The sequence below is a fragment of the Lissotriton helveticus genome, chromosome 8 (assembly GCF_964261635.1).
Source record: "Lissotriton helveticus chromosome 8, aLisHel1.1, whole genome shotgun sequence".
In the NCBI taxonomy this organism is placed as follows: domain Eukaryota; kingdom Metazoa; phylum Chordata; class Amphibia; order Caudata; family Salamandridae; genus Lissotriton; species Lissotriton helveticus.
The window spans coordinates 748,335,994-748,352,014 of NC_136069.1; the positions used below are offsets into that span (position 1 = coordinate 748,335,994).

At 46.4% G+C, this 16,021-nt stretch overlaps 1 protein-coding gene across 1 annotated transcript in view; it reads left to right on the plus strand.

Annotated features, from left to right (window-relative positions):
* MID1 (midline 1) overlaps nt 1-16,021 on the plus strand; it is an 805,692-nt gene that overhangs the window by 40,911 nt on the left and 748,760 nt on the right. The window lies entirely within an intron of this gene.

A 16,021-nucleotide genomic window follows, 5' to 3' on the forward strand; every position in this document is an offset into this window, starting at 1 on the left:
ACACTGCAACTAAAGGGTTGAATGACTTTGACGAAATATGATCATTAATTTAAGAAGGATTTTGAACAACTTTTTTTCAGATGTTGTTGAATATTCCATGCCCACGTTGCAAAGCCTCCATAATCAACCACATCCCTTGTAGTAAAGTGTGACTTCTCTGTTACATAAATTGGGCACGGGTGTATATAGATACAATAATGCCCAATTTATGTAACAGAGAAGTCACACTTTACTTACTACAGTGGATGATTATGGAGGCAATTCAACATGAGCATAGAATAATCCATATATATATATATATATATATATATATATATATATATATATATATATATATATATATATATATATATATATTTATTTATATATATATATATGTTTATATTAGATTTGTTGTTCAATACCTGTGTATAATTTTTTTTTAACTAAACACCACTAGCCAACAGTGGTTTGACGACCACAGATCTTATTAATACTGTGTAAAAGGAACCAGTAGCGGGATCATTTTAGCAAAGTTGTTTTTGTGTTGCAATTATGGCGATGCAATATGGGCATCAAATGTTCAATGTGCATTCCTTTGTTTGCTATGCCTGGTTTATGGTTGAATATATTTTAATAATTTAAAAAACACCACAAGGTAACAATGTTTTGATGCTTACAGCTTGAATTAACATGGTGTATAACGTACCTGTAGCAGTGCCCGCTTATGGGAGATTGTCACTCCAGCCTACGCCTTGCTACTCTATGCCAATGCACTCTATCCCACACTACTTTGCTACGATGCACCACTGTGCTCTTCGCCACTGTGCTCTACACCTCTCCACTCTACTCTGCAACACTGTCCTGTATGCCACTGCAGTCTACACCAATACACCCTACTCTGTACAATTCCACTTTATGCTAGTGCACTCCATAGCAATCCTTTCTATACCACTCTAATCTAATCTGCACTCTGTGCCACTCTACTCTATGCCACTGTACTCTACTGCACACCACTCCACTCTACTTGAAAACAATCTACTCTATGCCACTGCACTTGGGACCACTGTACTCAGTGCCATTGCACTCAGCGCCACTCCCTCATCATCATTGCACTCTTTATCAATGCACTCCACAACATTTTATTTCAAAAAGCAATGCACTCTATGTCGCTGCACTCTACACCCATCTACTCTGCACCACTGCACTGTACTCCAATGTACTCCACTCTGCAACACTTTACCCCACTGCACTCTCCGCCATTGTGCTCTATGTACCTCCACTCTACGCCACTCTATTCTACTCTTCATCACTGTACTCTACGCCACTGCTCTCTGAGCCACTTTACTGTGCACCACTCTATGCCACTGCACTCCGCATCAATGCACTCTACCCCACTCTACTAAACACCACTGTACTTTCCGACAGTCTACTCTGCAACACTGCTTTCTCTGCCACTAAACTCTACTCCACTGCACTCTATGCTGCACCGCTGTATGTCACTCGTTTCAACTCTGCAACACTCTACTCTACGCCACTGCCCTCTACAACCACTCTAATCTAAATCACTGCACTCCACGCCAATGCTCTAAACACCACTTTACTCAAAACCATTCACTCTAGCCACTGCACTTTACGTCAACTATTCTGCAACACTGCACTCTACGCCACTATAATCTACTCTGCAACACCCTACGCCACTGCTCTCTATGCCACTGCATGCTATGCCACTTCACGCTAAGCCATTCTATTCTACTCTGCAACACTGAACTATATGCACCTCCTCTCTGCACTATTCTACGCCACCCTACTCTGAGCCACTCTATTTTTTTGTTTAAATATCTTTATTGGTATTTTTCCTTTTAACAGAACTATCATCATGAATCCGTACACAAATATATAGATGTGGGTATCAGTAATGCAGTTCCCATGTACAGAATAGCTTCATCCTTCTCAGTAATACATAATTAACACTGATATGCTATTCAGAGATACAGACATTTATATCATGCTTGTACATATGCACGAATACCTCTGCATGCCATTGTCCACATTCGAGCTAAATCATAGTTTGCAGGTTAATGTCATTGTGATCTACCACGTATTCTGAATACATCCTATTTGAGCGGTCCCGACAGGAACTAGCGTATATATACCATTTACACACAGATCTTCGCCAGTCAGGACTCACTGTCTATTCACTTCTCAATAGGAGAAAGGACTAGAATGATGATAGAACGCATATCATGAGCACCATCGAGTACCAATAGAACTTATTTTCCAAATGATTAAAAACAAACTGAAACTTCTAACATGAAAATCTGCCATCCATGAAATATCTTCAATTTCAGTTTAGCATGATTGAATACAGAGACATGCTAGTGATGCATTTCCACACAGCCACATACCTGGTGGGAAATTGACCCAGTACACACAGCAGGGCAGGACATTTTGCCAACAAAGAGGTCTCTTGTGTCTGGAGACGGAGGAGGCATGGGCAGCTGTCTATGACAGACTAGGAGGAACTGCATTCATCCATTCTACAAACTCTGTAACGTGTCAATTTCCCGTAGCTGAGATATAGGGGGCCAATGTGTCTATCCCTGCTCAACTAACGGGGCAATGTCAACTGCTATCGGGTTACCGGTCTGTAAGGCAGTGAGTACCGTGCCCCAGCTCTGTGTAATCGGGAATTTACGAAGCCCGTCTGTCTCTTCCCTATGTAGTGCCGTACTTTCCGCCTGTGCCCATTTTGTGAACAAGCGGTTCCAGCTAAGTATCTCCGGTGGGACTGCACTCTTCCATTTTTTAGTTATGAGACATTTCGTGGTAATAAAACCCAGATCTCCAAACCTCGAGTTGACTTTATTCTGTTTTGACCTAGTGTACAGCCCTAAAAGGCAGGCTTCCCACGACAATGACATTTCTGTATTTGTGCATGGAGCTAGAGTTGTGACCACTTCCTGCCAATATCACTGCAGGGATACGCATGCCCATAGCATGTGAAGCAGGTCGGCATCTGTGTGCTGACAGCGTGGACATGCAGAAGTAGTGTGGAAATATCTGTTTATCCTGTCCGGCGAGAGATATGCCCTCTGTATAATATACGTATGAATAAGTTTGAATCTAGAGTTGCTGGGTATGTTCCTAGCGCCCGCTAATATGGCATCCCACTCCTTGTCTGTCCAAGGCCAGCCTCTATCCTCCTCCCATCTGACTTTAAGTCGTTGCATTGGCTCCGACGTTTGTATAAGAAGTGCCTCTACTAGCCAATGCACCACATGTGACCCTGCACCCATTATGTGCAGATATTGTACCAGCAGGTGTGTCGGCGGCTCAATCGCCAGATCTCCCCAGGCAGTGGTCAGAGCTTTCAGGAGGGAAGTGTGTAATAGGAATTATTACACACAGGCAGCTCATTATCTTCGACTAGCGTCTCGAAGGTTAGTAATGCACCATCCCTGTATAAATCACCCAATGTGTCGAGCTCTGCCGTGCTCCAGGCCGTTATGACCGCCTCCGGGGTGCCTAGCCTTCCCTGCGATGTCCCCATCAATGGTAGAATCGGGGCGTATGGTAATGTCTTGCGGGTGAGATATAAACTTCTTCTATAGCATTTATGGGCTAGTCCCAAGTGTAACTGTGGTGGCCGCGGAAGTTTGGCAATGGGATGGAACAAGTGACATATTTGGGAATGGGTACAAGGCCGGTTCATGGTCGCTGTGTCTTCCAGGCTCTTTTCATTCAACCACTTTGTTGCCCATTGGAGCTGAGCAGCTAAATAGTACAGTTCCAGATTGGGGACTGGTAGTCCACCCTGGCTAGTGGGAGCATGCAATTTCCACAAAGATATACGTGGCCTTCCCTTATTCCATATTAATATATCCATCTTAAGTCCCAAGATAGTCGCTCCAGGTCTCGCAATGTTTTAGGTTGCCTTCATTAAATCTCCAATGGAGCGATATATGAAAACACCAAGATATCTGAATGTAGTGGGCTACCATGTGAGGGGTGTGCCATTTAAAGAATTATTATTATTATTATGGAATTTGATTAAGTGCACGGCTACCCCCACCGGGGGTGTCCCGCGCTGTGGACAGAAACCATAGTGACCAAAGCGGCTAGTAGCTGGAGAACAGGTATGTTTTCAATTTGGACCTAAATAGGGGTTCTGATTCAGTGAGTCTGAGGTTAAGCGGCAGGGAGTTCCATAGCTTAGCAATGACCACCGCAAAAGCTCTGCCTCCTCTTCTAGAGCGATGGAAACGGGGAGGGAGTAGATCTAAAGGAACAGACTGATTGGACCTGCTTCAGTCTGTCTCTGAGATAGCCAGGTCCATTCCCATTGAGTGCTCTGAAGGCCAGGACCAGGGCTTTGAACTGGATGCGATGAGATATCTGAAGCCAATGCAAGTTCTTTAGGTACGGGGAGATGGAGTGACGATAGGGGACGTGACAGATCAGTCTTGCTGCCGCGTTCTGGACAATCTGTAGTCGGTGACGTAGATATGCAGGAGCCCCTACATAAAGACTATTGGAGTAGTCCAGATGTGAAGTGATGAGGGCGTGCACGACAGTCCTCATCGAGTCCCTGGACAGATAGGGGGAGATTTTTTTAATCATTTTTAATTTGCCAAAACAGGCAGAAGTAACCTTTTGGATTTGTGTTTTGCATGAAAGTTCATTGTCAATGTGAAACCCAAGGTTCCGGGCCGAGACGGCCGGGATGGGGGGTGGGTTCAACTCAGGCGGCCACCAAGTGGAGGACAGCAGAGGGGTTTTCAGATAAAAAAATAGCACCTCAGTTTTATCGGTGTTCAATTTTAACGTATTAGATGTCATCCATTGAACAATGTTGGTGAGGCAAGATTTAAAATGATCCAGTCCTTTGTCAGAGTGGTCTCTAAAGGAAAAGATCAGCTGAGTATCATCAGCGTAAGAGACCACTCTGACACCACAGGCCTCAACAACCCTTGCCAATGGTGACATGTAAACGTTAAAAAAGAGAGGGCTGAGGGCCGACCCCTGGGGGACTCCACAGCCAAGGGGCATCTTATCTTTCGACAAGTAGGGGCGACACCATACCTGCTGCGTTCTACCTGACAGGAATGATTTTATCCAAGCCAGTGGTGTGCCCTGTATTCCTAAGTCACGCAGCCTTTCCAGTAGTATGGAGTGGGTCACGGTGTCAAAGGCTGCGGACAGATCGAGGAGCACCAACATGGCCACCTCATCTCTGTCCACGCTCTTTCTTATGGTCTCTGATACTTCTAAAAGGGCCGTCTCTGTGCTATATCCAGATCTAAATCCGGATTGAGTGTCATGCAAGAGGGTGTTGGATTCCAGGTAGTCGGCCAATTGCTCCTGTACTATTTTTCCAGAATTTTGGCAGGTTTGGGAAGGAGAGAGATGGGTCGGTAGTTGCCGGGTCAGCATCCACTTTCTTCAATATGGGGATTAGCATTGCCTGTTTCCATTCCGACGGGAATTGGCCAGAGGAGAGGGAGGTATTCAAAATAGAGATTAGGGGGGTGGTGATAAGTGGGCCCAACTGCGTGAATATTTGAGCTGGGACGGGGTCTAGGGGAGAGCCAGATTTACATTTTTGCATTCTGTGTTGGACAGAATGCAAAAGGGGAAAGAACATCTATCTCTGTTGTGGTAGCGCTGAATGAATAGATCCCTGATTTGGCCCAAATAACCAGGAGTCCTGATTGCTCCTCAAAGGATTTGAGTATACCTGCAGTGGACACCGGGATTGCAGTGATATCCCGAAGATACCACAACAGATCATCTGCATATAGAGAAACAGCGTGTAGCCCGTCTCCCAACCATATCCCCCACTCTTCACCGTCTCCCTGGAGCAACATTTCTAAAGGCTCCATAGCTAGAGAGAATAACAGCGGGGATAATGGGCATCCCTGACGTGTCCCCTGACTTACTCTAATACTATCTGATATTAACTTGCCTGTACGAACCCGAACAGTGGGTCGTTGGTACAATAAGTGAACCATGTTTAAGTAATGTTCCCCTAGTTTATATTTACCTATCACGCATGCCAGAAAAGGCCATTCCAAAGAATCAAAGACCTTCTCCAAATCTAGGACCAGGCAGCCCGAGCGAGGCCAGGCCTGCGTGGCATACTGTTGTACTCTAAAAAATTGGCATATATTTAGGGAAGTGCAGCGCGCAGGAACAAAGCCATTCTGGTCAGGGTGCACCAACGTTTTTATGAGGGGTGAGAGAAGCCTAGCTAACAGCGATGCGAAAATGTTATAATCTGTGTTAAGGAGCGCTAGCGGACGGTAGGAGCCTAAGAGATCGGGGTTCTTATCAGGTTTAAGTAGGGAGACCAGTAGTGCCTCGTTCTGCGTAGCTGTAAGAGTGGAGTCATTGAGCGCTGTTTCATACACTTTTAGCAGTTGTGGTACTAGTATGTGTGTGTATGCCTTATAAAATTTGGTTGGCTGGCCATCCGGCCCTGGCGACTTACCATTGGAGATGGAAAAGATACTGTCTCGGAGCTCCTCTGAGTGGAGAGGGGCGTTTACGTCTTCGCTTTGCATGCGTGTTGACCGCGGCAAATCAAGGTCGTCCAGATATGTCTGTACCTCTAGGGCTGTGATTCGTGCATGCGGTGTACACAATTCTTGATAGTGCTCTACAAACACGCCATGGATGGCACGTTTAGTATACATTATTTCCCCCGGTGTCGTCCTCACCGACGCTATGGGTGCCGACGACTGATTTTTACGCATGAGCCATGAGAGCAGTTTGCCTGCTTTGTCGCCCATGTGGTGAGTCCTCGGCGAGTGTGCAGCATAATTGAGGCATCTCAGTTGTTCTAGTAAATGCGCATGCTCCTCTGAGAGTCATTAATGTCTGGCTGCTCCACGGTAGCTAGTCTACGCTCCAAAGCGGTGACCTCCTTTTCCAGCTGGATACGCATACCTGCTTGCGCCCCCAGACAGTGTCCCCTAACAACCACCTTAAGGCATTCCACTCCACCAATGGTGACGTGGCTGTGCCTGCATTTTCCACAAAATATTGTGCCACAGTGGTAGCCAGCAAATCCCGAAAGTGCGCATCCAGGAGAACATCTGGCTGAAGGCACCAGATCGGGATCGGCGGCAACTCAGCCTCCCACTGTAGCTTTATGATGTGCGGTTTATGATCAGAGTGTGTGCGTCCCATATAGGCGGAGTCCAATATGCATGGCAGGAGGTCATTAAACACCATAAAACGGTCCAAGCGCACGTGTAGTCTATGGGCCCCGGAATCATAGGAATATACCCTGTCTAGTGAGTATCTGTAGCACCATACATCGGAGAAGCTCCACTGTAGTGCCCAATGCCGTAGTGCTTTTGCGGCTGTGTGTGTGGCGGTGCCAGGTAAGGGAGGGAAGGACCTGTCCAGAGAGACTTCCATCACAAAATTATAGTCCCCACCCAGGATCTTAGGGAGATCAGGCCATGCAGACTGTTTTTGTGATAAGAGATCCAGAAAGGCTGCTTGTTCAGTGTTAGGCGCATAGAACGATGCTAGTACCACTGACTTCCCATCGAGTACCCCTTTGACTATAACGTATCTGCCCTCCCCGTCCACCAAAGCATCCACTACTTTAAACAAAGCGCCCGGTCTCACCCACACTAGGACTCCCCGTGCTTATGCAGAATATCCTGTCACATATAGTTGCCCCTTCCAAAGACTATGGAGTCGTGTGACTTCGGTTTGGGTTAAATACGCCTACTGAAGGAGCGCTATTTGTATTTTATGGCGTTTCAAATAGGAGTATATAGGATAGTGTTGTTCCGGGCTATAGATACCTTGTACGTTCCATGTGCCTATTTTGATGGGTGCCATGACCAGTGAGTGTCAGCGGTGTAATTGAACCCATCCAGCCGCGTGGCGGAAGAGGGTGGCCATGGGCTATTAAAGACCATATTATTGTGTCCTGCATCGTGGAGTCCAACTGCATAACAATCATATTCTCGTCTAAGAGGTGCGGCAGATAAAACAGAAAAACAATTTACAATCAAAAATACCATGAGAGCAATTTTGCAACAGGCAATCGCCCAAACTTAGAACTCAGTAGCACACAGCTAACGTCTGGAGGAGGCTATTTTGCACAGCAACCTAGGGGTCAAGAAAAACTAAAGGGGGGGGGAGGCGTCATGAAGGCTGAGCCTGTCCCTGGCCAGTCCCGTTACTGGGCAGGGCTGCCGCCTGCGCAATATACATAAAATTCCCATGTATTACAAAGTTGACGAGAAGAGTGCATTAATAAGTCCAGGACCCACCCCGCAATGCTGACCTATGCATAAATAGTGAGTGTAGTCATTACAATGCAGATACAGCATACTGGGCATCTTTATACTTGCTTGAACAGAAGGTCCGTGCGTCACTCAGAGTATGGGAGAAAAAGAAGTAAAATGGGCAGTTATCAGTAACACATTCAGGCAATGTTATCGGAGGTCTGCGGAGTGACATGTGGCAGGTCACAGGAGCCTTGGGAAACAGGAAAAGCAACTGAAAGTTCCTTGTTGCTATTCGGCCCTTGATGGTCAGAATCTGAGTCAGAGTCCCCCGCCGGGGATCCACTAATGTTCACTACTGCCTGCACCGCCTCGAGTTGACCGCTCAATATTAGTTCTGGCGTCAGGCCAGAGGCCTGAGGGGCAGAATACTGCGATCCTCTCCGGCTCCTTCTACAGCGACATTGAGTAGTCTCTGGTGGTCGCTCGCTGCGCCCAGCCTTTGATGAGTCGAAAGAGTCCAACCATTCCTCTGCTCCTTCCGGTGTGGTGAAAAAATGGGTCTTTCCATTTGCTACAACGCTTAACTTTGCGGGAAACAACAGCGAGTACTTAAGATCACATTGTCGCAGGCGTCTCTTCACTGTCAGATAGGAGTGGCGCTGTTTCTGAACTTGAAATGTTTAGTCCGGGAAAATCATTACTTTGTGATTGTTCGCTTGTAGGTCCTGCAGTTTTCTAGTCTCTTGAAGAACAGCATTTCTATCCCTATAGTTTAATAGGTGGATTAGAAACGGCTTTGGATTGGAGCCCGGAGCAGCGAACAAATCCAGTCCTCCGCATAGGTTACTGCGTTCTTCCCTTCCACTCCCTCCGGAAGGCCCACGACGCGAACGTTGTTGCGGCGGGCTCTACCTTCGGCGTCCTCCGCTCTATCCTCCAGGAATTTCACTCCGTTGAGCAAATCACGGATGTTCTTCTCGGCCGTGGACACTTTAGCGATTTCCCCCTCAGTAGCAGCAGTACGGTCCGCGAGCTTCCGATGGTCTGCATGTAGTAGCGTTAAATCAAGTGCCACTTTATCGATTTTACTTTCTAAGGAGGTGCGGATTTGGTTCATCATCTCTCCGAGTTTCTCAACCGCCGGCAATACCGCATCTAGCTTATGCGACATGGGATCTGTTGTCTCCGCCTCTGTCATCTTGTCTGCCTGTGCCCGGTCTGCGGGTGAAGGCCCGTCGCGCCTTTACTACCAGTCTTAGTATGACCCCCTCGCGACATGAAGCAGCTGATGACGGGTGCCACACTAGTCGTATCACACCTCAGCCGTCTATGGAGCAGTGTCTAAAATCTTCGCCCACCGTCTTACACCAGCAAAGCCTGGGAGCAATCCAAGAGGGCAAGCGTGCCTTGTCTGTGCTACTCTTGACTAATCGGTGATTTACAGAAAGCTGGTCAGGCTCATCGCCCCTGGACCCGGTGGAGTGATTTCAGAAAATAGGGCGCAGCAGTCGTATCGAGTTGTGGTATAGCACCGCGTGCTAGTCCCCATCTACAGCTGCAGCCCCATCAACCAACACAGTGGGGCGCCTGGAGGCCATGCACCCAATACATCAATCCACTCAGGGAGGAGCGTATAGGATGGGCCCACCGGATCCCAAATGACACCTTTTAAGTCGAGGAGAACAGCAACTCAGCTTTGGAAGGCGTCAATCACTCCACCTCAGCAGCACAGGCCACAGCCATCATTGCCTGTGTATTACATGCAGGCTCCCCACAAGTTCACACCGGCATCACTTCTCAGCCTGGATTGACGGCCGTGTGGAGGGGAGCGCCTATATATCCACCCAATTGTAGAGGCAAGACAGTCGCCCAGCACGTTGCAAGTATGATGCTTTTGTAGCACCTTGTGTGGCAGCCACAGAGGGGGGTAGGTCAGTCTCCACCTGGCAGCCCCTCCACAGCCAGTCAACACTTTAGCAGCACAGCGATTGTCGCAGAGTCCACACACAGCAGGACGTGACCCACATGCCAGTCCGGCCGCACTTCCTCTGATTAGGCCCAGTGGGCGGGGCTATACACCGGCCTCAATTAAGGAATCCTGACCGGCAGCAGCTCTCTGCATACAGTCAATCAGAGGGCACTGCGGGTTGGGCCGGGGCAGAGCAGGACCCTCACCGCATCCCTCTTCAATGCCGCCCAGGGCGACCACGGTGCTACCGCGGCAGTGGGAGGCCCGGGAGGCGAATCAAACCACAGAGCAGATCGAGGCCTAGGGGGCGGGGCCAATCCCCAACTCCACCTACCTCGCCTCACCCAACGTCTCAAAGCCGCTCCCGGCAGCAGTGCAGACCGGGGGGCCGTAGTGATGCTCCGCAGTTTCCGCCCTCTTATTTGATTATCCGGGCAGCCGATCCCTTTCAGGAGAAACCATATGGGGCAGCAGCCCCTTAAACTCCTGCATCAGCGAAGTATTGCGGCCAGGGAAGGGAGCCTTCAACAGAGCCCCGCAGCTACATGTCCGACTTCATTGCCAGCCAAGCCACGCCCCCTACTCTGAGCCACTCTACTCTGCACCACTGCACTCTACGACACTGCAAGAATGCACTCTCCACCACTGAACTTAACTCCGCTCTACTCTGCAACACTGCAATCTAAGCCACACTACACCACTGCACACTATGACTCCCTACACCATTGTGCTGTATGTTACTGCACTCCAGGCCACTTTATTCTACTCAGCACCACAGCACTCTTTACCACTGCTCTCTGCACCACTCTACACTGTGACACTGCACTCTGACTCTCTACTTCAATGCCACACAATCCACCACTGAACTCAACGCCTCTGTACTCTGCAACACTGAACTGTATGCCACTGCACGCTATGCCACTCTACACAATTGCACTCTGTCACTGCACCCTGTTCCACTCTATTCTACTCTGCACCACTGCACTCTATGCCACTGCTCTCTGTACCACTCTACTCTGCACCACTCTAATCTGTACCACTTTACTCTGCACCACTGCACTCTGAACCACTGCACTCTGTACAACTGCATTCTACATAACTTAAACCACTCTAATCTATTCTGCACCACTGCACTCCATGTCACTTAACTCTACTCTTCGCCACTGCACACCATGCCACTCTACTTTACACCACTGCACTCTACCCAGCTACACTGTACCTTGAACCACTCCACTCCATGGTACTTCACTCTACTCTGAAACAATCTACTTTGCATAAGGCTGGGTCTGAACTGGGGTGGCGAAGTGAGCTAAAGAACGGTTATGGATTCAACCCAGATCTTTGACTGGGGATGAGTGTCTAAAAGGTTTCAGCTCTCCATCCGTCATCTCCTTGTGTTTGCTTTGTTCACTCTTAGTTGGTAAGGTATGCCCAGATGTGTGTCCTTTGCTCACTTTGCTATTGGTTTCAAGTTAGCCTGACTGATGAAGGGGTGTTACCCCGAAACCGGTCCCAGGTTGCTTGTTTCCGGTACAGGGAGGACCGGAAACAAGCATCCTAGGACTGGTTTCGGGGTTTCACCCCTCATAAGCCAGGATAGTCTGATTCCAGTGGCACAGTGAGCCCGGGACCCACATCTGGGCCTACCCGGAACACTTAGGGCGAGGAAGCAAAAGACATAAAATTGATGGACGGAATGCAGAACAAATCAAAACATTCACCCCCAGTCAAGAGATCTGGGTTAAATCCATCATTATTTTGCTCACCATGCCACCCCAGTTTAGACCTGGCCATATGCAAATCATTCTTGACCCTGTGCCTCATCGGAACAGTCCGCCCCGAACTGGGCGCAGGGTCAAGACTGATTTGTGTATAGCTGGGTCCAAACTGGAATGGCATGGTGAGCAAAGAAATCGATGGCTTTGGGCCCAGATCTCTGTACTGGGGTGAATGTATGACATTGCTCTGCGTTCTGTCCATCAATTGTTCTTTTTGCATTTGTCACCCCGAGTGGGACGGGTATGCCCAGACGTGAGTCCCGCACTCCCCATGCCACTGGAGTCAAGCTATCCTGGCTGATGGGGGCTGAAAGCCTGAAACCGCTCCTAGGATGCTTATTTCCAGTCCAGGAAGACCTGGCCTGGCAGTTCGAGCTGAACTGTTCCCATTGGGCGCAGGGTCAAGACTGAATTGCATATGGCTGGGTCCAAACTGAAATGACATGGTGAGCAAAAAACGATGGATTTGGGCCTAGATCTCTATACTGGGGTGAATGTATGACATTGTTATGCGTTCTGTCCATCAATTGTTCTTTTTGCATTTGTCACCCGAGTGGGACGGGTACGCCCAGACATGGGTCACGTGCTCTCCATGTTACTGGAGTCAATCTATCCAGCTGATGGGGGCTGAAAGCCTGAAACCAGTCCTAGGGTGCTGGTTTCCAGTCCAGGGAGGACCCAGCCTGGCATTCGGCCTGGACCGTGCCTGTTGGGCGCAGGGTCAAGACTGATTTGCTTTTGGCTGGGTCCAAACTGGAATGGCATGGTGAGCAAAACAACGATGGATTTGTGCCCATATGTCTTCACTGGGGCGAATGTATGACATTCTTCTGTGTTCTGTCCATCAATTGTTCTTTTTGCAATGTTCATAAAAGGTGCCACAAGTCTTCTCATGCTGAGAACTCTGCTCAGTGGAACAGCAACAGGTAATTTAGCTCATTCCTGCAAATACTGCCATTTGTAAGTGGTAATGTATGATCTATGAAGACACTGTTATAACCTCCATATTGAGAGCATGAAAGCAAACTATTTAATTTGTGATATAATAATGGTTTTGTGATAGACACCAGGAAATAGCAAGTTCCTATGCAGCATGCAGTCCATGACCATATAAACAGAAGGCAAGGACTGAGCAACTAGAGTAGCAGTATTATTTGGTTGTTTCTAGCAAGGGATGCTCATTCTGTGCTCTTGATAGAGCTAGAAAGAATATAAAAAACAACCAACTTCAAATTAGTCCTACAGTATAGGACAGTAACTCAAAACTAAATTCACCCACTGGCCTTTAAGAAAATACAAGCTCCTTGGACAAATTCTTAACATGAGTTAGAAATTATTTACAAATCAAGAAAGGAGTTTCCTGGAGTACCTCAGGAAGGGTGTCATGGATGCTAGCAATAGATAAACTAATTGGATGTGGATCAGAGGCAGCATTATCCATGGTGCTAGAAGCGGGGAGTGCCTGGTACAGTCTCAGCTGGAGTTGTTTCTGTATTAGAAGTAGAAAAGTAGAGGGGATGTCCATCAGAAGCTGTTGACACTGGTGCTAAAGGCGAGACGCTCCTGCTGTAGTTTGCAGTGCCTCAGCACTAGCTCCCAAAGGTGATGGATACATAAGAGATGGTCTGATTCAAAGATGTCACTATAGTGGAGACCATGATGTGGATCTCAGAAGAATGAGTTGTCTCGATGGTGGGATGCTGCCAACTTGAAACAATATATAAGGGTAAAAAGGATTCAGAGGGGTCTAAGATCCCAAATAAACCCTACTTACGAGGATCTTGAGGCTGATTTATTAGTTGATTGGGAGAAAGAACTGACCAACAACTCGAACAGGCTTATGGAAATCCTAATAGAAAACTGTGAAAGGAAGGTTGTACAGTTACAGAAGGACATAGACCTATTAGAATCCGAAATCAAAGACCTTAATTTACCTGGGCTGTTGGAAGCTGTTGTGAAGGCCTTCGTGAATAAAACACTAAAGAAGAAATAGAGGATCATATTTGTGTTTCAATTTGTTATGTACATTGTCAACTGTGCATTTTGGCTAAACTGGGAAACCTTATCAAAAGTCAAAAGTCAAAAGTCAAAAAGGTTTTTATTTGATCTGGTACTCAACTGAGGACCACAAACATTTTTTAAAACAGTTTACAGAGAATCAAAAATACACATCAATATAATTTTAAAAAAGATTTCAAAAATTTATAGAAGTTATAACAGACCCATTCATCAGTCGGTTGTTTACATAATGATAGTAAGCTGTCAACAGTAGTGATGTTATATTTCTGATATATCGGCCCTACATATCTTTTCCGTGCTTTTACTATAGTATCGTGTGGACAAACAAATAATATGTGCACAATATCTTGCACTCCCCCGAAACACAGTTTACACATAGGGGAGTCTCCTGGTGACCATTTAGATGTAAAGGCAGAAACCGGTAAGATTCCTAAACGCAGCATAATTATGGACCTTCTTGCTCCGTGTGTTAGACAGAGCCCCAAATATGGCCGAGATTGCTTGTATTCCAGTGATTGTGTAAAGATTTTATAAGTAGACAACTTACTACAATGAACTAGATCTAGATCGTAACTTAATCTCGGAGTAAAGCATTTCAAAAAGAGTTTTAACTGAGATTTTGACCAAGATGACAGAATAACTTTTGTGAGGCATGCTAATTTGAATGCCTCAACCATATTCTTGGTAAAGGTAAGACATTCAGATTCGGGTTTAAAAATCTCAATTTTTAACAAAAATCTCAGTGTTCCTTCTTTTGCATGCAAGATGTTGTAGGCCCATCTGATAATATTTGCCACAGCTGTGGCATACGAACTTGTTAGTGCGAATTCCAGTCTTAGTGCCTGTACAGATGTCGATGAAGCGACCTTTAATAGTCTTTTCAAAATCTTTCCTTCTGCTAAATCCATGAAAGACCATTGTTTCATTGGTAAGTGTTCAGTAGCGTAAGACAGTACCGCAGGTATTTTTACTTTGTACACTTTGAGTAAAGAGGAAAAATGCCTATTTCCAGTGGCCATATACAATCGAGAAAGCGCCCCTGCATGTATCTCAGATTTTTTCTTTAGATTGTCGATTTGTTTGAAATTTTGTATATTCTTTGAAAAAATTCTTCCAAGATAGGTATATTCATTTACTTCCTCTACTCTTTTCCCATTGAGGTACCAGCTATATTTAGCACTTTTTTTTCGACCAGAGAACGCTACCACTTTAGTCTTTGTTAGGTTAGGAATTAAAAAGTGGACCTTCGAATAGTCATTCAAGGAATTCAGCAGATTTTGAAGGCCAAATGGTGTGAGATCTACCAGGACTATATCATCTGCATATAACAATGAATGTATGCTCTGAGATGCAACCTTTGGGGGCAGGCTAGTGCATTGCTGCAGATGAAAAGGTAAATCGCTTAGGTAAAGCGAAAATAAAATTGGGGCAAGGAGGCATCCTTGCTTAAGTCCATTCAAGGTATTAATTGGTTTTGTAATACTCTTCTCACTTCCCATTTGAACCTGGGACCAGGTGTTTGTGTGTAACATAATTATTAGTTGCAGTAGGTGTTCAGAAATCCCCAGTTTTCTCAATTTTCTCCATAGAGTTGGCCTATCAACGCGATCGAACGCAGTTGAATAATCTATAAATGCAGCATACACTGGTTGAGATCTACGTCTAGTATATTTGTCAAGTATAGTCTGGAGAATTGAGATATTGTCTATTACTGAGTGATTTGGTCGAAAACCAGCTTGATACATCGGTATTATTCCTTGTGAAAAGCACCAACTTTTTAATCGATCCAATACCTCTGCTGCAAAAATCTTGCCTGTAGCGTCCATTAATGCAATTTGGCGGTAATTACTAGCAATATTCCGGTTCCCTTTTTTATATATGGGGATTATAGTACTTCCCTGCCAATTATAGTACTTCCCTGCCAAAAACCTTATCTATAATAGACATGTGCTGGGGAGTGAATTTTATTTCATGTTAGCTGAGGCTTGTTTCTGTGGAGGTTGGTGGTTCTCCACACC